The sequence below is a fragment of the Mobula birostris genome, chromosome 7, assembly GCF_030028105.1.
Source record: "Mobula birostris isolate sMobBir1 chromosome 7, sMobBir1.hap1, whole genome shotgun sequence".
NCBI lineage: Eukaryota > Metazoa > Chordata > Chondrichthyes > Myliobatiformes > Myliobatidae > Mobula > Mobula birostris.
The window spans coordinates 10,405,227-10,428,573 of NC_092376.1; the positions used below are offsets into that span (position 1 = coordinate 10,405,227).

At 42.5% G+C, this 23,347-nt stretch overlaps 1 protein-coding gene across 2 annotated transcripts in view; it reads right to left on the reverse strand.

Moving 5' to 3' along the window:
* Window positions 1–23,347, reverse strand: part of pak1 (p21 protein (Cdc42/Rac)-activated kinase 1) — a 326,605-nt gene that overhangs the window by 170,422 nt on the left and 132,836 nt on the right. Inside the window, exon 2 of one of the 2 annotated variants that reach the window (XM_072262613.1) lies at window positions 23,155–23,289. The exons of the other annotated variant lie outside the window; for it this stretch is intronic. The gene's annotated coding sequence lies outside the window, so the exon portion shown is untranslated. The remainder of the gene's footprint in view (window positions 1–23,154; window positions 23,290–23,347) is intronic. 2 annotated transcript variants of the gene reach the window in all.

A 23,347-nucleotide genomic window follows, 5' to 3' on the forward strand; every position in this document is an offset into this window, starting at 1 on the left:
CGCAAAACAACTAATTTCATTATGTATGTCAGTTAAAATAAACCCAATTCTGATTCCTCCGCAACTTCCGCCACCTTCAATGGGACCCCACCACTAAGCACATCTTTCCCTCTCCACCCCTCTCTGCTTTCTGCAGAGATTGGTCCCTCCGCGACTCCCTTATCCACACGTCCATCCCCACGGATCTCCCACCTGGCACTTAACCCTGTAAGCGTAAGTGCTACACCTGTCCTTACACCTCCTCTCTTGCCACCATTCAGGGCCCCAAACAGTCCTTCTAGGTGAGGCAACACTTCACTTGTGAGTCTGTTGGGGCCATCTATTGCATCCGGTGCTCCCGGTGCGGCCTCCTCTACATCGGTGAAACCCGACGCAGTTTGGGGGACTGCTTCGTCGAGCACCTCCACTCCGTCTGCCACAATAGACAGGATCTCCCGGTTCGCCACCCACTTCAACTCTGCTTCCCATTCCCATTCAGATATGTCCATACATGGCCTCCTCTACTGCCCTTATGAGGCTAAACTCAGGTTGAAGGAGCAACACCTCATATACTGTCTATGTAGTCTCCAGCCCCTTGATATGAACATAGAATTCTCCAACTTCCGGTAATTCCCTCCCCCTCCCTTTTTCTATCCCTATTTCACTCTGCCCCCTCCCCCAGCTCCCTCATGGTTCCGCCTCCTTCTTCTACTACCCATTGTTTTCCTGCCTATGACGTCAATGCTTCCCCTCCCCCACCCCTTTGTCTTTCAAATTACTGGTCTTTCAACTGAACGTACAAGCATTCTTCAAATCCTTCCACCTCCTTCATTCTTCAGTCCTGACGAAGGGCTCCGGCCCGAAACGTCGACTCATCATTTCCTCTGATGCTGCCCGACCTGCTAAGTTCATCCAGCGTACTGCAAGTGTTGCTCTGATTCCGACCATCAGAGAGGAACTAAAGGAGCCTGAAGACACAACACTCAACACTTTAAAAACAGTTTCTTTACCTCTGCTTTGGGAATGGGCCATGAACCCATGAACATGACCTCACTATTCCTCTTTTACACTACTGACTTTTATTGTAACTTATAGTAATTTTTTATGACTTGCATTGTACTGCTGCCACTAAACAGTAAATGTCAGAGATAATAAACCTGATTCTGATATTGTATGTGCATACTGGTGTGGTGAAAGGCAAAGACCAAGGGAACTCTATTGAGGTTCTGGCTGGGGAGAGGGGAGGTGAGTACCAAAGGTTCTTCAGTGACTGCGAGCAATGGACATAAAAGGCACGACATGAACGTAAAATTTTCAAAAAATGACAGAAATTACTAATTACAGAAACTACATGAACTGTGGTCATTGTTACACAAGCAAACAAAGCAGCCAATTTACACATACTAAATATCTACAAAGAACTGCTGATGTGGGTGCAAACTGGTGCACCCAGGACAAGCCTACCCAGTTAAACAGCACAGGAAGTCAGAACTGTACCCAGGTGACTGAAGCTGGAAAACAACTAGTCTCCTTGTAGTGGCAGTGTTCCTCACCACTTCCAATGTGTAACAGTCGGAGGTCTGAATTTCTTGGGTTTATGTTGGCTTTCTTATGGTGTTTAATTAGGCCAAGGAGTCCTAATGACAAGTGGGCCTGTTATCATTTATGCTCGATTCTCAGCCACACAAGAAACATCAACAATTTCTTTCCTCCCAGTGATGCCACTCGACCCATTGTTCCTCCAGCAGATTGCTTGCTGCTCAAGATGATTTGCAATTTCATTTTCCTAGTCTAGAACTGATTTCCACCCCCAACCTCATCTCACAAGATCTTCTTTTGCTTATTTCATCTGTGCCATGACCTCCAAGCAGCGAACACAACCAGTTTAAATTCAAGGTACATTTCCAACAAGAGTTCAGTTTTAAAAAAATAATATTCGTAATTAAAGTTCAAAGTAAATTTATTATCAAAGTACATACATCACCATATACAACCCTGAGATTCATTTTCTTATAGGCATACTCAATAAATCCATAGTAGAATTATAACCATAATGGAATCAATGAAAGACTACACCAAACTGGCCGTCAACTAATGTGCAAAAGACAACAAGCGGTACAAATACAAAAAGAAAGAAATAATAATAATGAATAAATAAGCAATAAATATCGAGAAGATGAGATGAAGAGTCCTTGCAAAGGAGTCCATTGGTTGTGGGAACATTTCAATGATGGGGCAAGTGAAGTTATCCCCTCCAGTTCCTGATGATTGAGGGGTAATAACTGTTTCTGAACCTGATATGAATTCTGAGACTCCTGTACCTTCTTCCTGGTGACAAACTCAAATTCTAATGTACTAATCTTCACCACAATTCCCTAAACTCCTTATACCGACTATCTTGCCGGCAAACGTGCATTCTCTGTTAAATAAAATCGATGACCTCAGAGCTAGTGTGCTGAATCAGAGGGACATTAGGACCGCGTGTGTCCTTTGTTTCACGGAATCCTGGTTAACTCTTTCCATACCAGATGCGATTCAGATCGACGGGTTTACTATACACCATCAGGACAGATCTATAGAGTCTCTCAAAAGCAGAGGTGGAGCAGTATGCCTCATGATCAACTCCTCTTGATGCACAAATATATCAGTGCTGAGCCAATTCTGCTCACCAGACCTGAAACATCTAACAGTTAAGTGCCGAACTTTTTACCTACCACGGGAGTTTCTCTGGGGTCATTTTGGTAGCAGTATACATTCCACCTCAGGCCAATGTGAAGTAGGCTTTAAATGATCTGAGCAATGGGATCAACATGCACGAAACAGCACACCCTAAGGCCTTCACCACCATTTTGGGAGATTTTAACCAGGCCAGTCTGAAAAAATCACAACGCAATTACCATCAACAGATCACTTGCAATACCAGAGCAAACGACACACTGGACCATTGCTACACCACCATCAAGAATGCCTACCGTGCTATTCCATGCTCTCACTTTGATCACCTAGCTGTACTTCTATTCCCTGAGTATAGGCAGAGACTGAAGACTGCAGCACCAGCAGTGAGGACCCGGAAGGTATGGACAAGGGAAGCACAGGAGCGCCTACAGGACGGCTTTGAATCGGTGGACTGGACTGTATTCAGGGATTCATCTTTGAACCTGGATGAGTATGCTGCAGTTGTTACCGACTTCATTAAAACCTGTGTGGATGAGTGTGTGCCTACAAAGACTTACTGGACATTCGCAAACCAAAAGCCGTGGCTGAACCAGCAGGTACATCGCCTGCTGAAGGCTAGGTCTGTGGCATTCAAGTCTGGTGACCCAGGCCTGTACAAAAAAAACAGGTATGATTTGCAGAGGGCTATTTCAAGGGCGAAGAGACAATTTTGAATGAGGTTGGAGGCGAAATCGGATGCACGGCAACTCTGGCAGGGTTTGCAAGACATTGCTTCCTACAAAGCTAAACCCAATAGCATGAATGGCAGCAACGCTTCACTACCAGATGAACTCAACACCTTCTATGCCGGCTTTGAAAGGGAGAACGCAACTACAAGTGTGAAGATCCCTGCTGCACCTGATGACCCTGTGATCTCTGTCTCAGAGGCTGATGTTAGGCTGTCTTTAAAGAGAGTGAACCCTACCAAGGGCAGAAGGTCCCGGTGGAGTACCTGGTAAGGATCTGAAATGCAACAAGCACAACACGCTGGAGGAACTCAGCAGGTCGGGCAGCATCCGTGGAAATGAACAGTCAATGTTTCGGGCCAAGACGCTTCATCAGGACTGAAGAGGGAGGGAGCAGGAGCCCTATAAAGAAGGCTCTGAAAACCTGTGCCAACCAACTAGCGGAAGTATTCAAGGACATTTTCAACCTCTCACTGCTATGGGCGGAAGTTTCCACTTGCTTCAAAAAGGCAACAATTATACCAGTGCCCAAGAAGAATAATGTGAGCTGCTTTAATGACTATCGCCTGGTAGCACTCACATCGACAGTGATGAAATGCTTTGAGAGGTTGGTCATGACTAGACTGAACTCCTTCCTCAGTAAGGACCTGGACCCATTGCAATTTGCCTATGCCACAATAGTTCAATGACAGATGAAATTTCAATGGCTCTCCACATGGCTTTAGACCACCTGGACAACGCAAACACCTATGTCAGGATGCAGTTCGTCAACCATAGCTCAGCATTTAATATCATCAATCCCACAATCCTGATTGAGAAGTTGCAGAACCTGGGCCTCTGTACCTCCCTCTGCAACTGGATCCTCGACTTCCTAACCGGAAGATCACAGTCTGTGCGGATTGGTGATAAAATATCCTCCTCACTGACGATCAACACTGGCGCACCCCAGGGGTGTGTGCCAACTAGTGGAGTGGTGCTGCAGCAACAACCTGGCACTCAACGTCAGTAAGACGAAAGAGCTGATTGTGGACTTCAGGAAGGGTAAGACGAAGGAACACATACCAATCCTCACAGAGGGATCAGAAGTGGAGAGAGTGAGCAGTTTCAAATTCCTGGGTGTTAAGATCACTGACGATCTAACCTGCTCCCAATATATCGATGTAGTTATAAAGAAGGCAAGACAGCGGCCATACTTCATTAGGAGTTTTCAGAGATTTGGCATGTCAACAAATACACTCAAAAACTTCTACAATTGTACTGTGGTGAGCATTCTGACAGGCTCCATCACTGTTTAGTATGGGGGGTGGGGGGGGGCTACTGCACAGGACCAAAAGAAGCTGCTGAAGGTTGTAAATCTAGTCAGCTCCATCTTGGGCACAAGCCTACAAAGTACCCAGGACATCAGAGAGCGGTATCTCAGAAAGCATCCATTATTAAAGACCTCCAGTGCCCAGGGCATGCCCTTTTCTCACTGTTACCATCAGGGAGGAGGTACAGAAGCCTGAAGACACACACTCAGCGATTCAGGAACAGCTTCTTCCCCTCTGCCATCCAATTCCTGAATGGACATTGAACCGTTGGACACTACCTCATTTTTTTAATATACAGTATTTGTTTTTTTACACATTGTTAAAATCTATCAATATACATATACTGAAATTGATGTGTGTGCGTGTGTGGCCTCCGTTGGTTGTGGTCGACCACAGGTACTGTGTCTCTGGTAGTCACTGGTTTGTCGAGCAGCGTCGACTGTGGCTATTGAGGCCGATCCTGGAACGGCAGGCTCTGCCACAGTTGCTGCATGTGTCGGCTGTTCAACCCTGCGCACCCGAGAGCAAGAACAAAGGTGCGAAAGGTCTTAATACGTGACATGCTCTTTGCCGATGATGCTGCTATAATCTCGCACACCAAACAGCAACGACAAGCTCTCATGGACCGCTTCTCTAAAGCATGTAAGGACTTCAGGCTTACCATCAGCCTAAAGAAAACAAATGTCCTTGCCCAGAACGTAGTGGAGACACCAGTCATTACCATCAACAATTACGATCTAGAAGTGGTCCACGAGATATACTTATTTATATATTATGATTATTTTTCTCTTCTATATTATGTATTGCATTGAACTGCAGCTGCTAAGTTAACAAATTTCACGTCACGTGCCGCTGATAATAAACCTGATTCTGATTCAATTAAAAATTAACTGCTTATTCCTCCACCTTACCTGCTCCCCCATGGCCCTATCCTAGTTGTCACCCAAAGCATGAGCAGGAAAATTCCCCTCTTTCTCTCATCCATTTCCTTCTTCCACCTTCTTCATGAAGAGTGAGCTTTGATTCTATTTATTTTTTTTAATTATTTGGAGATACAGTGCTGAACAGGCCCTTCCAGCCCAAGCCACAGTACCCAGCAACCCACTGACTTAACCCTCGTGTAATCAGTGGACAATTTACAATGACCAATTAACTTACTAACTGGTACATCTTTGGACTATGGGAGGAAACCAGAGCACCCGGAGGAAACCCAAGCACTCATGGGAAGAAAGTACAAACTGTCTTACAAAGGATGCTGAAAATGAACTCTGTAATACGACGCCCCAAACTGTAATGACATCGCGCTAACTGCTATATGACCACGATACCCCAAAATTCTGAAGACACAGCAAGAAAGATTCCAATAATCAACTCTAACAATTTGCAAATTAATTCATAGATCTGATCTTCGTTAAAAGAAAATTGCTTGCACAGAATTGCATGGAGTGAATCACTTTGTCTTGCAGATTATTAAAACTCACTGCTCTCCAAGCCACGTGGAAGTATTCCCTCCACCCCACCCCCAACTGCCATGCACTCCTCATTACAGGAAGCCTAAGTTATTACTGAAACGATGACAATGTCTTTATATTGCAATTTAGGTCAAATAGGCTGATCTATCAATCAAAGTTCCAATTACTGAGCAATGTCAGCGGCTGCAATATCCTTCCAATTGCTCCTGGTTTAATAATCTTCCTGTCATAAGGTGACACCCAGCCTCCGAAGCTTTAACCTCACATGAATCAAAATCCAAACGGGAGGAAAGAGAAGAAAAAAAAATGAAAAAGCAGGATTATAAGTCAAAGTCACATACATAGAAATTCACTTACTGTGGTCAACTGGAAAAGCAACCAATTTAATTCCAATTTTGAGGAAGTGAAACATGAAGGTGAGAGCTCACCTCCTCTTCCTGGACTTCTCCTGAGCAGTCCAGAGGTAAGCTATTCCTGCTTCTGGCAAATAGTTACCGAACACAAGTCAAGGCTACTGGCAGTCCCTCGCCTTTTTTGGAGTAGTAGTGAGAGCTTGAGTTGAGTATGATGTCCTCCTATGGGGTTACCACCTTAATTGAGGATGACTGTGCATGCCTTTGTTTAACGTGGGGAGGCTGATGCACGGGCAGGCACCACACTGTCCTTGACAGATTGGAGTCAGGGTCTAGTGGTATCGAGTGAGGACTCAAGACGACTGAGGATGAGTATCAAGACGATTGAGGACTCTTCACTGCTACAGCCGTCCTTTGCCTTCACTGCCATTGTGATGTGTCATCATATTCCACCAGCTCCATTGCTGAGCTCTTGGTTGGACTGCTGTTTGTCTGGGACCCCCATCCCCCTTGACCTTACCACCATGGGTGACACCACCAGGAGCTAAGCTCCGGACGGCATGGTTCTTGGGATCTCAGGAACTTAAAGTTCTCTCCACCACAATAAGGTGACGATCCTCAGAGAATAGGAAGACAAGCCACACTTTCATTCTCTCACTCTCCAAACTGAAATTGGAACCAGTCCAATGGAGTGGGGTTGATGGAACTGAGCACACAAGTCCTTTGCAGAAGTATGTACATGTTGCTCAATATTCAGTTAGCATACATTATTCTGATTACACATCAGCCACCTCAACACTACCAGAGTATTGCAGCAGTAAATCAGTCTCTAGACTTTAATGCCTCGACTTCACCTGCCTTTCACAGAAAGGCTGAGCAGCACAATACTGTACAAGCAAAATCCCTTAAAAAATTCTGTAAATAAAAAAAAATCTGCTGACAAGATGGAGTAAAGACTTGGTTAAGAACTGTTTTCACAGTTGTTGGGCACCTAACAGCCAATTAATTTTTTTGCAGTTCAGCACTACATTACAACAACAAATAATTTTCTTTAATTGAAACACAACGCAGAATAGACCCTTCCATCCCTTTGAGTCACACTGCCCAGCAATCCTCTGATTTAATCTGAGCCTAATCACAGGTTACAACAAGCAATTAACCTACCAACTGGTACGTCTTTGGACTGTGGAGGAAACTGGAGCACCCGGAGAAAACCAACGTGGTCACAGGGAGAAAGAACGTAGAAAAACCTTACAGGCAGCAGCAGGAATTGAACTCCGATTACCTGAACTGTAAAACATTGCGCTAACCACTACGCTACTGTGCCATACCATTGCAAACCACCTCCGTAAGACAGCACTGAGACACTACCAGGTAACTTTTAAACGGTGCATATCCTCCTGCTTTGAACATTCGGCCCAAGAGGAGATGAAGTGCAGCTTCAGTGAGTGCTTATTGACTGAAGGGTACACCAGGAGGAAACGTAGAGTGTGCGTGGATGAGTGCTGTGTAAGCAGGATTGAACCAGCTGCAGTTTCTTAACTAAATCAATACCTGGTGGCTTCTTCCTGCTGTGCAAGCTTCTGTAAATATCGGATGAGAATGAGAAATGGTTTGCTATGAACCACTGCTCCTCCTTCATCAGTATTCTCAAAGCTCAAAGTAAATTTATTATCAAATTACATATATATCACCATATACTGCCCTGAGATTTATTTTATTTATTTAGAGACACTTTACAGAACAGGCGCTTCCATCCCACCGAGCCGTACCTTCCAGCAACCCGCCAATTTAACCCTAGCCTAACGACCAGACTTATACTTAATGACCAATTAACCTACTAACATGTTTTTGGGCTGGGAGGGGAAACCAGAGCACCCAGAAGAAACCCATGTGTACAGAGAACGCTGGAATTGTACTCTGAACTCTGACGTCCCGAGCTGCAATTGCATTGCACTAACAACTATGCTACCGTGGCAGCCCATTTTCTTGCATACTTACAGTAGAACAGAGACACACAATGGAATCAATGAAAATCCACACACAAAGACCAACAAGCAACCAATATGCAAAAGAAGACAATCAGTGAAAATACATTAATTATAATATAGGCATCCGTTAGTCTCGTGAGACCATGGATTTGCGCCTTGGAAGGTTTCCAGGGCGCAGACCTGGGCAAGGTTGTATGGAAGACCGGCAGTTGTCCATGCTGCAAGTCTCCCCTCTCCACACCACCGATGTTGTCCAAGGGAAGGGCACTAGGACCCATACAGCTTGGCACCGGTGTCGTCGCAGAGCAATGTGTGGTTAAGTGCCTTATTAATTTTAATAATCATGATAATAATTAAAATGTAAAAAAAATACTGGGAACATGGGTTGTAGAGTCCTTGAAAATGAGTCCATACATTGTGGAATCAGTGTTGAGGTGAGTAAAGTTATCCACGCAAATGCTCACATTCCATAAATGCTCTCATGCAATCAAACAACGGCCAACAGAGTCAAACAGCACAGAGAAAGGTCCTTCAGCCCATTGCGTCCAAAGCAACACATTTTACACTGCTCCTACACTGACCCTATATTTTCATTCTCCCTATATTCTCAACACCCCCAAGTTCTACCGCTCACCTAAACACTCGTGACAATTTTTCAGTAGCCAATTAATCTATCTGTCGCACGTCTCAGGATAATATAAGACCATAAGACAAAGGAGCAGAAGTAGGCCATTCGGCCCATCGAGTCTGTTCCGCCATTTTATCATGAGCTGATCCATTTTATCCTATCTAGTCCCACTGCCCCGCCTTCTCACCATAACCTTTGATGCCCTGGCTACTCAGATACCTATCAATCTCTGCCTTAAATACACCCAATGACTTGGCCTCCACTGCTGCCCGTGGCAACAAATTCCATAGATTCACCACCCTCTGACTAAAAAAATTTCTTTGCATTTCTGTTCTGAAAGGGCGCCCTTCAATCCTTAAGTCATGCCCTCTCATACTAGACTCCCCCATCATGGGAAACAACTGTGCCACATCCACTCTGTCCATGCCTTTTAACATTCGAAATGTTTCTATGAGGTCTCCCCTCATTCTTCTAAACTCCAAGGAATACAGTCGAAGAGCGGACAAACGTTCCTCATATGTTAACCCTCTCATTCTATAATTTCTATAATTTCCTTTTTGCTTCCTTGCCCCCTTCTTAAATAGCGGAGTGACATTTGCAATCTTCCAGTCTTCCGGAACCATGCCAGAATCTATCGACTTTTGAAAGATCATTGCTAATGCCTCCGCAATCTCCACAGCTACTTCCTTCAGAACACGAGGGTGCATTCCATCTGGTCCAGGAGATTTATCGACCTTTAGCCTATTCAGTTTCCTGAGTACTTTCTCTGTTGTAATTGTGACTGCGCACACTTCTCTTCCCTGCCACCCTTGAGTGTCCGGTATCCTGCTGTCTTCCTCAGTGAAGACTGATGCAAAATACTTGTTCAGTTCCCCTGCCATCTCCTCATCTACCATTACAATTTCTCCAGTATCATTTTCTATCGGTCCTATGTCTACTCTCACCTGTCTTTTACTCTTTATATACTTGAAAAAGCTTTTAGTATCCTCTTTGATATTATTTGCTAGTTTCCTTTGATAGTTAATCTTTTCTGTCTTAATGACCTTCTTGGTTTCCTTTTGTAAGGTTTTAAAAACTTCCCAATCCTCTGTCTGCCCACTAATTTTTGCTTCCTTGTATGCCCTCTCCTTTGCTTTAACTTTGGCTTTGACTTCTCTTGTCAACCATGGTTGCATCCTTTTTCCACTCGAAAATTTCTTCTTTTTTGGAATATACCTGTCTTGCACTTTCCTCATTTCTCGCATAAACTCCAGCCACTGCTGCTCTGCCGTCTTTCCCGCCAGTGCCTCTTTCCAGTCAACTTTGGCCAGTTCCTCTCTCATGCCACTGTAATTTCCTTTACTCCACTGAAATACCGACACATCAGATTTCAGCTTCTCTTTTTCTAATTTCACAGTGAACTCAATCATGTTATGATCACTGTCTCCTAAGTGTTCCTTCACCTCAATCTCTCCAATCACCTCCGGTTCATTATACAATACCCAATCCAGTACAGCCGATCCCCTAGTGGGCTCAACAACAAGCTGTTCTAAAAAGCCATCTCGCAGACATTCTACAAATTCTCTCTCTTCAGATCCAGTGCCGACCTGATTTTTCCAATCTACTCGCATGTTAAAATCCCCCACAATTATCATAACACTGCCCTTCTGACAAGCCTTTTCTATTTCCAGTTGTAATTTGTAGTCCACATCCCTGCAGCTGTTTGGAGGCCTATAAATAACTGCCATCAGGGTCCTTTTACCCCTGCTATTCCTTAGCTCAACCCATAAAGATTCTGCACCTTCCGATCCTATATCACCTCTTTCTAATGATTTAATATCATTTCTTACCAATAAAGCCACGCCTCCCCCTCTGCCTACCTTCCTATCCTTCCGATACACCGTGTATCCTTGGACGTTCAGCTCCCAGAGACATGCATCTTTTAACCAGGTCTCAGTGATGGCCACAATATCATACCTGCCAATCTGTAGCTGTAGAACAAGATCATCCTCCTTATTCCTTATGCTGCGTGCATTTAAGTACAACACCTTAAGACCAGTATTTGATACCTTTGCTTTGATTTCACTGCAACTTTATTGCACTGCAACTCATCCCAATGGCTACACATTTGCCCCATCACCTGCCTGTCTTTCCTGACATCTTTACTGCTCACTATCTTAAATTTATTTCTGTTTTCCCCTTCCTCCGCTCTATCATATTTGAGATATGTGAAATTGAGGATGGTCAATTAGACAGGATCAGCTAGATAATCTTCACCAGCACGAACTCAAAGCTTAGCGGAGCTCACCTACAAGTTCAGCCTGGAAAACCTGGGGCAAAGAAGAATGAGTGGAGAAATACAAGATCATGACTGGCTTTTAGACAAGTTAAGGGTGGCCATGGTAGCATAGTGGTTAGGTAACACTATTATCATGCCAGTGAAAACCAATCGTGATTCAATTCCCGTCAATGTCTGTGAGGAATTTGTACGTTCTCCCTGTGGCCACGTGAGTATTCTCTGATTCTCTGGGTGCTCCAGTTTCCTCCCATATTCAAAAGGGCCATTAAGGGTTAGAGTAAATAAGTTGTTGGCGAAACTTGTGGGCTGTCCAGCACAGTCCACGCTGATTTAACTTGATGCAAACAACACATTTCACTGTATGTTTCGATGTGCATGTGACAAATAAAGTTAAAGTTAATCTTTAATCTTTGAGTTGATCCCATTGGTTGTTGGCTCCAGGATCAGGGACACATGCTGCAAACGTGCTATGAGAGAAATATTTTGTTTTGTTATTAAAAGTATTAGGATCTGAAAGTCATTACGTGTAATGATGGTGGAAACAGATTTCTCTCACTTCTGGTGAATTCTCCTCCCTCCCACTTCTCTCTTTTTCCATTCCCTACTCTGCTTTTCCTCTCACCCGTTCTCTTCTCACTTCCCTCTGGTGCCCCTCCTCATTCCCATTCTCCCATGGTCCACTCACCTCTCCCTTCATATTCCTTCTTCTTTAGCCTTTTACTATTTTCATCTATCACCTGCCAGCTTTAACTCCCCCTCCTCCCCGCACTTTCTTATTCTGGCTTCCTACCCCTTCCTTTCCAGTCCTGATGAAGGGTCTTGGCCTGAAAAATCAGCTATTAACTTCCTTCCACAGATACTGCCTGACATGTTGAGTTCCTGCAGTATTTTGTGTGTGTTGCTATAGATTTCCAGCATCTGCAGCATCTCGTGTGTTCAGGATAACTGGGCTAACAGTGTTGTTCTTTTAGGGTCTGGGCTGAATACTCTCCTGTCCCAAAATAAATCTATGATTCTTTACACAATAAAGTTTGCAGATGCTGGAGATCCAAAGCAACACACACAAAATACTGGAGGAACTCAGCAAATCAGGCAGCATCTATGGAAAGAGTAAAGAGTCAACAAGACCACTCTTTGACCTGAAACGTTGACTGTTTACTCTATTCCATAGATGCCGCCTGACCTGCTGAGTTCCTCCAGCATTTTGTGTACGATTCCTTTAGGTTGATAATAGCCAAGACTGATTACTTTTGGAAAAAAACAAGTTAAAAGGAGTATAGTGGTTAATATGATTACAGCACCAGCAACCTGTATTCAATTCCTGCCCCAGTCTGTAAGGAGTTTGTACGTCCTCCCTGTAACCATGTGGATTTCTTACAGGTTCTCCGGTTTCCCCCCATGTTCCAGAGACATACGAGTTAGTAGGTTAATTAGTCACATGGGTAAAATTGGGCAGTGCGGGCTTGGGAATCTCTAAATAAAAAAAAGAATAGAAGTGATAAAGGTAAAAGAATAAGTCAACTAACACAAGGCTTATTCAGATCCAATACTGGAGTGAAAAGTGACACCATGATTATCTGAAGTGCTTGAAAATAAACACACAAACAGATGACAGAGCAAGTTCAGGTCAAGAAAATTAGATCAAGAACAAACAGATCAATAAATCAGCCTGGCTTAGTGATTGCTTGCTACGCCTCTATCAGAATGGAATGGCAAGAATGCACCACAGGCAGGCAATCTCGGTCTTACAGCACCGACAAAGTCCAACAATGGTGACAAGATGTCTCTCTTCTTCTGAGATTCAGCAGTAATTAACACACAGATATGATCAGCACATCTGAAACAGTATTCTGAATATCAAAGGTAGTGCAGTCACTAAAAATAACAGAACGTTGGAAACAAATCTTTCTCAGGTCTTCACTCGGGAAGGCCTAGATAGAGTGGATGTTTCCTATAGTGGGGAGGGGGGGGAGTTTAGGATCAGAGGGTACAGCCTCAGAATAGAAGGACATTCCTTTAAACAGGGATGAGGAGGAAATTCTTTAACCAGAAGGTGGTGAATCTGTGGAATTCATCGCCATAGAAGGCTGTGGGGGCAAAATCACTGGGTATATTTAAAGCATAGGCTGATAGGTTCTTGATTAGTAAGGGTGTCAAAGGTTACAGGGGTAAGTCAGGAAAATTGGATTGAGAGCAATAATAGATCAGCCATGATTAAACGGCAAAGCAGTTGATGGGCTGAATGGCCTAACTCCGCTCCTATGTCTTATGGGTACTCTGAGTTCAATTGCATTGATTAGAACTAACCAGGTAATACATACTTCTAAGCCCAAGGCAAAAGACAATAATAGGAGGGGGCATGATTTTAAGACAATTGGACGAAAGTATAGGGAATGTCAGAGATAAGTTCTTTTTACACAGAGAATGGTGAGTATATAAGGCACCCTGCCAGGGGTGGCGGTAGAGGTAGATGCAATAGGGGCGATGAAGAAACTCTTAGATAGGCACATGGATGATAGAAAGATGGAGGGCTATATGGGAGGGAAGGGTTAGATTAGTCTTAGAATGGGTTAAAATGTTGACACAACATTGTGGGCTGAAGGGCCTGTACTGTGATGTAATTATCTATTTTCTATTAGGAAAATTGTTCATACTTATCTAATAACGTACTGTACATAAAAATGCTCATAACCTTTGTTAGAAAATACTTTGAAACATTCCGATATCAGTGAGTGCTTTTCCCGCCCCTTTGGCATACATGCCACAACCAGCAGATTGTTGGAGCTCAGACACAAAGGATTACTGACCTATTCACAGAGCAGCATGCAGGCCACAGGTAGAAAGGCCTCTGGAAGACGTGCAGTGCACATCCAATAACCATAACGTGTTACTTTAGAGACAAAACAAAACAACAAAGAACAGTAAAGTGGTGCAGCTAGTAGAATCATTGCCTCACAGAACCAGAGACCCGGGTTCCATGCTGACCTCAGATGGTTGCCCATGTGTATAAATCACATAGACCCTGTGAATGTATGGTTTCCTTCAGCTTTCCACATCATAAACATGTGTGGATTGGTAGGTTAAGTACTTACTTAACACTTACTGGCAATTAGGGCAGCAATGAAGGTCTTCCATCATTGTCTGTCCTTGGCCATCTTTGGTCTTGTTCTTGGCAGTGTTGCGGACTTCCTTCATTGTACCAATAGCTTCCTCGCAGTTTTCACTACTGTCAGTCACGTAAGTCCTCGGTGAGAGTCAGGAATACTGTCGTGCACATATGTAGAAGGATTCTCCATAACAGTTTTGTTTGACCAGCCACAATTGTTAAACCTAAACTGAACCCCTGAACCTGGAGAACCAGTGGACCATTCTAAGTCCTGCCTCTATACTTTGACCTATTTGGCATGGGTGGCCCTACGAAAAGACAAAGCATAATGTCCTGACTCCAGCCAACATAGCTCTCTGGGTCATGGAAATGCACAATCCTCCAAACCAAAACAAGGTTGTGATCATCGATTATAACTCAGCATTTAATACCATCATTCTCACAATCCTGGACAACGCAAACTCCTATGTCAGGATGCAGTTCATCGACCATAGCTCAGCATTTAATACCATCAATCCCACAATCCTGATTGAGAAGTTACAGAACCTGGGCCTCTGTACTTCCCTCTGCAATTGGATCCTCGACTTCCTAACCAGAAGACCACAGTCTGTGCAGATCGGTGACAACATATCCTCCTCGCTGACAATCAAAACTGGTGCACCTCAGGGGTGTGTGCTTAGACCACTGCTCTACTCTCTATATACACATGACTGTGTGGCTAGGCATAGCTCAAATACCATCTATAAATTTGCTGACGATACGACAATTGTTGGTAGAATCTCACGTGGTGACGAGAGGGTGTTCAGGAGTGAGATATGCCAACTAGTGGAGCGGTGCCGCAGCAACAACCAGGCACTCAATGTCAATAAGACGAAAGAGCTGATTGTGGACTTCAGGAAGGTTAAGACGAAGGAACACATACCAATCCTCATAGAGGGATCAGAAATGGAGCGAGTGAGCAGCTTCAAGTTCCTGGGTGTCAAGATCTCTGAGGATCTAACCTGGTCCCAAACATATCGATGTAGTTATAAAGAAGGCAAGACAATAGATATACTTAATTGGGAGTTTGAAGAGATTTGGCATGTCAACAAATACACTCAAAAACTTCGACAGTTGTACCGTAGAGAGCATTCTGACAGGCTGCATCACTGTCTGGTATTGAGGGACTACTACACACAGGACCGAAAGAAGTTGCAGAAGGCTGTAAATCCGGTCAGCTCCAACTTGGGAACCAGCCTACAAAGTATCCAGGACACCTTTAGGGAGCGGTGACTCAGAAAGGCAGTGTCCATTATTAAGGACCTCCAGCACCCAGGGCATGCCCTTTTCTCCCTGTTACCATCAGGTTGGAGGTACAGAAGCCTGAAGGCACACATTCAGCAATTCAGGAACAGCTTCTTCCCCTCTGCCATCCGATTCCTAAATGGACAATGAAGGTTTGGACACTACCTCACTTTTTTTAATACAGAGTATTTCTGTTTTTGCACTTTTTAAAAATCTATTCAATATACATAATTGATTTACTTGTTTATTTATTATTGTTTTATTTTATTTGTTATTTTTTCACTTTCTCTGCTAGATTATGTATTGCATTGAACTGTTGCTGCTAAGTTAACAAATTTCACGTCACATGCTGGTGATAATAAACCTGATTCTGATTCTGATTCTGATTCTGATTAGAGCGGTCGCTTCAAGTTAAGCTTTCTGTATAGCTGAGTTGTAGAATCTGGGAAGAGTTGATGCATATGTGGGGAGAATAAATGGAATTAATATTAAACAGACTCAGTGAGCAAAAGGCCAGCTTTCATGCTCAATGATGAGGATGAACAGATCTCTATTTCTCTTCAATGAAAGGAGAAGCAGCAAAAAAGTCTAGTCCATATTTTTGTAAAACTGGCAAGAATTCCGAACAATAACCCCCACCACTGCAATGTGCTCTCAGCACTTTTTATAAAGATTAAAGTTTAAAGTCTGTCACGAGCCTTGTGGCCCATCAGGCAGGTGTTTATGCCGGTTTCCGTGGCGTAAACAACTGAGAGTACGAGACTTCCCCCACCCGGAAAGGACACCAGTCTATTGCGAGGTTAACCCCAGCATTTTTGCCGGTACCCATTCTCAGCTGGGTAGACTGGAGCATTGTGTGGTTAAGTGCCTTGCTCAAGGGCACACTCGCTGCCTCGGCCAAGGCTCAAACCCATGACCTTCAGATCACTAGTCCAACGCCCTAACCACTTGGCCATGCACCACACACTTTTTATAAAGTTTGAAGTAAATTTATTATCAAAGTACTGAAAGTCACCACATACTACCCTGAGGTTAATTTTCTTTTGGGAATTCACAGTAAATAAAAAGAAACACGATAGAGTAAGTGCAAAACTATGCACAAGGACAGACAAACAATCGATTACAAAAAGAAAATATAATAATAAGTAAATAAATAATGGGAATATGAGCTGTAAAGTCCTTGAAAATGAGTCCAAAAGTTGCAGAATCAGTTTAACGTTGGGGTAAATACATGCTGGTATTTATATATTTATGCATGTTTTACTCAATATCCATACTTTCATTAAATTTGTTTTTACATAATTCTTCATACTTTATAATTGTTGAATATTCTTTTTTTGTTGTATGTCGTGCCAACACATCACACTCAAGTTCCTATTACATATATAGAAGATATATAGAAAGCCCTTAACTCCGAGTGGTGTCATTGGGATGCCATCATGGTGGAGTTTTTTTAGCAGGCTTTCTTATTTTTACGAGGCCGAGTTGCTAGCTTGACGGATGGAAAGCGTGCAAGGGAGCCGGCTGGATTCGATCTCGGGAGCTTTCGCTCCAAAGTCCGGCGCTGATGCCACTACGCCACCAGCCGGCTGACATACAGATATATGTGGATATAAGTGGGGGATAAAGTTGATCTTTGAATGAAAATATAAAATTGGTGATAATTTCTGAAATCGATAAGCATTTAATTTCATTTTACATTGCCATCTGATTATTCACTCCGGATGCTGGCATTCTTAAACAATAAATAGCGGGTTTGTAAATACTATTTTCTCAGTGTACTGGGCCAGTTCAGAGGGCAGTTGTGATCAGTCACAACAGGTTAACTCTGACGTAGGAGTGCTGATTTCTTTCCCAAAGGGTTTTTAATTAAACTGACCTTATTTCCAATAATCCAGTCGTTTCATGTTCACATTTACTGATACCAGCTTACCCCTTGTGAACTGAATTTAATTTTCCAAGATGCTACTGGGATTTCAACTCTAATCCATAAGCACAAGAGATTCTGCAGATGCTGGAAATCCAGAACCACACACATGAGGGTCTTACCAAGTCCCTTCATTAACCATCGGCCCTAATGAAGGGACTCGGCCTGACACATTGACTGTTTATTCCTCTCCATAGATGCTGCCTGACCTGCTGAGTTCCCCGAGCATTTTGTCTGCATCAACTCTAATCTTGATGTGATGAGAATCTGTTTTGAATGTAGAGGGTGTAGTATTCATTAATAGCATCATTCTTATGCCACTCAGTTAGCCACTCCCACGTGGGAGGAGTTCACATATTGTACAAGCAGAGTTACCAATAAAGTTCAGCTGAATATCTGCAAGGCTGACATCCTGGTGTGCTCTGCACTCTCCCTCAAAATCGAAAACAACATGGTGTCAGAAGTGGTTGATCGTCGATGAATTGGTGCTACAGACCAGGTGAGATCCCCAACAAGAAAGAATTTACAGTAAGTGTTTTTGTTCGCATATATCAATAAAAATGTCCAGTTAAACCTAAACTGCCTATGCTAGTTGCTAACTGTACTCATCATGAGGCTGAGCTGAGAACTGGCCAAGGTTACTAGGCAATGCCTTCAAGCTGCACCCAAAAGTGTAATAATCTGTGAACCACTAGCCTGGGGAAGTGCACAGAGACACAGGTATAGTGGAGAAGTGAGAGAAGTCAGTCAAAATCTCAGGGAAAGAAAAGAAGAATTTTGTAGTTAAAATAAATAAAATAATAAATAACCAAATGGGAAAATGGAACAAATACGTGCAGTACCTACATCTACTTACCTAATAAAGCCCCCACCTCCCCCCTCCAAGACATTTGATTTCTCAAAACCAGGGGACTTTGAGAGATGGCTCAGACACTTTGAGAGATTTAGGATTGCAAGTAATCTCACTTGGTCTTTAGAACAGCATCAAGTGAGCACACTGATATACTGCATGGGTGACAAAGCAGATGACATAATGGGTGGATTAGGACTGACAGATGCTCAGGAAAAGGAGTACAAAATAGTGTAGAACAAATTCAAAAAATATTTCACAGGAAAGCAAAATGTGATATATGAGAGGGCAAAGTTCAATTCCAGAAAACAGGAGCCAGATGAAAGTGTAAATGACTTCATCACAGCATTGTATGGCCTGACAGACAACTATGCATATGGAAATCTGAGAGATGAGCTCATTGGATACAGGATTGCTGTCGGGCTACCAGACACCAAATCACCAGACAGACTTCAGTTGCAGCCAAACCTCACACTAGAGAAAGCTATTACTATGTTCGGGCAGAGTGAGAATGTTTGTCAGAAACAGGCAGAACTCAGGCACGAAAATGATGCTGAGATAAAGCTAGAAGTTGCACAAAAAAGGGTGCAAACAAGGGGCAGTCAAAAAGACTGCAGAAAGAGGTGACAGCAGAGTTCAGCTCAAACAAAACAGACAAGCGAAACAAAGAGCAGGTAATTTGTCCAACTGCAGGAAATGCCGCAGGTCTCCATTCCACTTCAAAGAGCTTTGTCCAGCAAAATAAGTACTTTTTTATGAAGGGGAGATGAAGTGGTCGTTAATAGTGTTATTCCTTTGCCCCTCAGTTAGCTGCTCCCACATGGGAGGAGTTTACATACTGTACAAATAGAGTTGTCAATAAAGTTCAGTTGTGGGAACTTAAGATTACCGTATCGATTGAAAAATGGGAAAAAATTCTTCAATTAGTTAATTCATCTTCTATATGTGCTAAACATGCGTTGATACAGTTTAAAGTAGTGCACAGGGCTCATATGTCCAAAGATAAATTATCTCGTTATTACTCTTATATAAATCCTATATGTGATAGATGTCACTCCAAGATAGCTTCTTTAACTCACATGTTTCGGTCATGTCCTTTGTTGAAAAAATATTGGAAAGATATTTTTGATATTATTTCAACAGTTTTGAATATAGACTTACAACCTCACCCAAATACTGCTATTCTTGGGTTACCAATGATAGAATCAAATCATTTAACCTCTTCAGCTCGTCGGATGATTGTATTTCTTACTTTAATGGCTAGAAGATCCATTTTGCTGAATTGGAAAGAGATTAATCCTCCTAACATATTTCATTGGTTTTCACAAACTATGATGTGTTTAAATTTGGAAAAAATTAGAAGTGTTGTTTATGACCCTTCCATTAAATTCAAAAGGACTTGGAGACCATTTATTCAGCATTTTCATATGATGTAATTTGACCATTTCCAAACTTATTTTACTTCTCTGTAATGTTGGTTGAGAGGAACAGAGTCGTCGACACTGAGGTTTTCTCTTTTCCCATTTTTTATGATGTTAAAACAGCCCAGGTCTTTTTTTCAGTTTAGTTGATTAATTCTGTTTGGATTAGTTTTTTTTGGGGGGGGGGTTATTATTTTTTCTTCTTTTTCATAATTTTTGTTTAGATAGTTTTCTTTGTTCTATATTATTCATTGGTATCCTATATGATTGGGAGTTTTATCATTTAAATATTATTTGGCTTTATAATCACTCATGTTAATTATAACAATGTATTCCCAATAACTTCGTACTACTACTATGTCATGTTTATATCTTTATGAAACTAATAAAAAGATTGAAAAAGAAAAAAAGAATAAAGTTCAGTTGAATATCCGGCATGGCTGGCATCCTGGTGTGCTCAACTCTCCCTCAATATCGAACACAACAGGGGGTAGTTAAGATCTAGAACTCACTGCCTGTAAGTGGTGGATGTGTAGAACGCGCTGCCAGTGGTGATGGTGGAGGTAAATGTATTAGGGACATTTAAGAAGCTCTTGATAGGCACATGGGTAATAGAAAAATGGAGGACCATGCGGGAGGGAAGGGATAGATTGATTTTAGTGCAGGTTAAAAGGTCGGCACAACATTGCAGGCTGAAGGGCCTGTACTGTATTGTAATATTCTATGTTCTATAGAGTGCATCATGACTAATCTGTCTTCAGCCTGCTCTCTCAGGAAAGCACAAAAGAGTCTATCACTACATTTGTAAGAAGTGTCCTTCCCAAGTGCCGATCATTATTCAAGATATTGTTGGAGCTTGTAGTCCATAAATACACTCCTACATGACGCTGGCGACTACATTTTAAATGTACTCTGCAAGAGTGCATTGAGGTATCTTAACATTTTGCAAGGTACAAACTCACTGAATCCACTGCATCAAAAGAGGTAACAAGATCATGGATGAGAGATTCAGCTGCAACTCAGATGAAGCATGTGTAAAGTTAGAGAACTAAAAATAAGTGACTTCAGCAGCAGCATGGTCAGAAGCTCAGTTCCGGTTCAGACTGCAAAGGATCTGGTTGGCATCAAGCAGTTGCCAGAGAAACAGATGGAGTTTATGACCAGGGAAAGAAAACTGCGTTGTAACAAAAAAAAAATTGTGTCTCTGCCTTTCTCAATATTTGTGCTCAGAAATTTTCCAATCTTCAGCAATTCACATTTGAAAATTTTCTGGAGAGATCAAGAAAGATAGAACTGGGTAACATCAGCGAACATAGAAACTGCAAATACTTTTTGGGTGATGTTACTGAGGGCCAGCAAGTAGGTACATGTCCAGATTAATCAGCAGGGAAAACCACAGTAACAAAGTAACAAATGTTGGGAGGAAACCACTGCTAACGTTAACAGAATTATGATGACAAATAAGAAACTTAAAAGTCATTAAGCATTGCATAAAGAGCATACTTTTTTAAATTTAAAGATACAATACGTTTCAAAGTTCAGAATAAATTTATTATCGACATACGCATACATCACCACAGGTTACCCCGAGATTCATTTTCCTTCACGCATTTACAGTAGATGGAAAGAAACACAACAGAATCAATGAAAAACTACACACAAACAACCAATGTGCAACACAGGCCCTTCGAGCCCAACAAGCTCACGCCGCCCAATTACAGCCATGTAACTAATTAATGTGCTGACCCATACATCTTTGGAAAGTGGGAGGAAACCGGAGCACCTGGAGGAAACACACACAGTCACGGGCAGATCACACAAACTCCTTACAGCCAGCATCAGGAACTGAACCTGGGTCTCTGGTGCTGTAATAGCCTTATGCTAACCATGCCACTACTTAATTGATACTTGCTTTGTGTGGAGTACTGTGTCCAGTTCTGGTTGCCTCACTATAGGAAGGATGTGGAAGCATTGGAAAGGGTATAGAGGAGATTTACCAGGATGCTGCCTGGTTGAGAGAGTATGGATTATGACCAGAGATTAAGGGAGCTAGGGCTTTATTCTTTGGAGAGAAGGAGGATGAGAGGAGACATGATAGAAGTATACAAGATATTAAGAGGAATAGATAGAGTGGATAGCCAGCGCCTCTTCCTCAGAGCACCACTGCTCAATACAAGAGGACATGGCTTTAAGGTAAGGGGTGGGAATTTCAAGGGGGATATTAGAGGAAGGTTTTTTTTACTCAGACAGTGGTTGGTGCATGGAATGCACTGCCTGAATCAGTGGTGGAGGCAGATTCACTAGTGAAATTTAAGAGAATACTATACAGGTATATGGAGGAATTTAAGGTGGGGGGGTTATATGGGAGGCAGGGTTTGAGGGTCGGCACAACAATGTGGGCCTAAGGGCCTGTACTGTGCTGTATTATTGTATGTTCTATGTTCTAAATATGTTCTATGTCAATACATTGATGAGATTGATGGGTTTTTGATTAATAAGGGAGTCAAGGGTTACAGGGAGATGGGCAGGAGAGTGGAGTTGAAGGGGATAATAAATCTGCTATGATGGAATGGTAGAGAGACTCGATGGGCCGAATGGCTTAATTCTGGTCTTATGTCGAACTTAGACGTAATATTTAAATATTTATTGAGTTTTGATGCACTAGCCAAGGTTGAAATTTTGATGCAGGACCACTCTGTGTCCATTGCTTATGGTTTGAATCAAAAAGGGGATTAATGAAAGATATATTTTCCAGTGACACATTGCCAAGCAGAACCACATCCAAAATGACTCCCTGCTAATCGATATGGATCACAGCTACTTTGATGTAGACTGATAGCCTGAACAACACAGATAGTGACAGTCATTTGATACTCGTCAGGACCAGACAAATTATAAATCACATCTGATAGTGAGATATGCAGAAAGAAGAGACACATTATCAACTTGTCACGACAGCACTCAGCTACGAATTGTAAAGAAATATTAAAATTCTGTGTCTCTTCAAACCAAAACAAATTCTGCATACAGATATTTTTAAAGGAAATATGTATTTAAAGCAAAAATCTGCAAGGGAAAAAGCAATGAGTCAACACAGAATGAGACAATAATTCCAAATTTAGTTTCTGGTCTTGGGGAACGTAAAAAAACTCACCAAGGGCATCAACTGGAACACAAATGGCTTGAGAATCTTGGCATTTTTCTTCACTGTCTTGCAGTAACAGTGGGCAGCGCAGATGATCACGCCAGCATTTCCTCTACCCCAATTCCAATTGCCTACCTTTGGACACTTTGATAAGGAAAATAAAAGTTTTTCTAAGTCAAAGTTGGTTTGTTGTCATATGCAC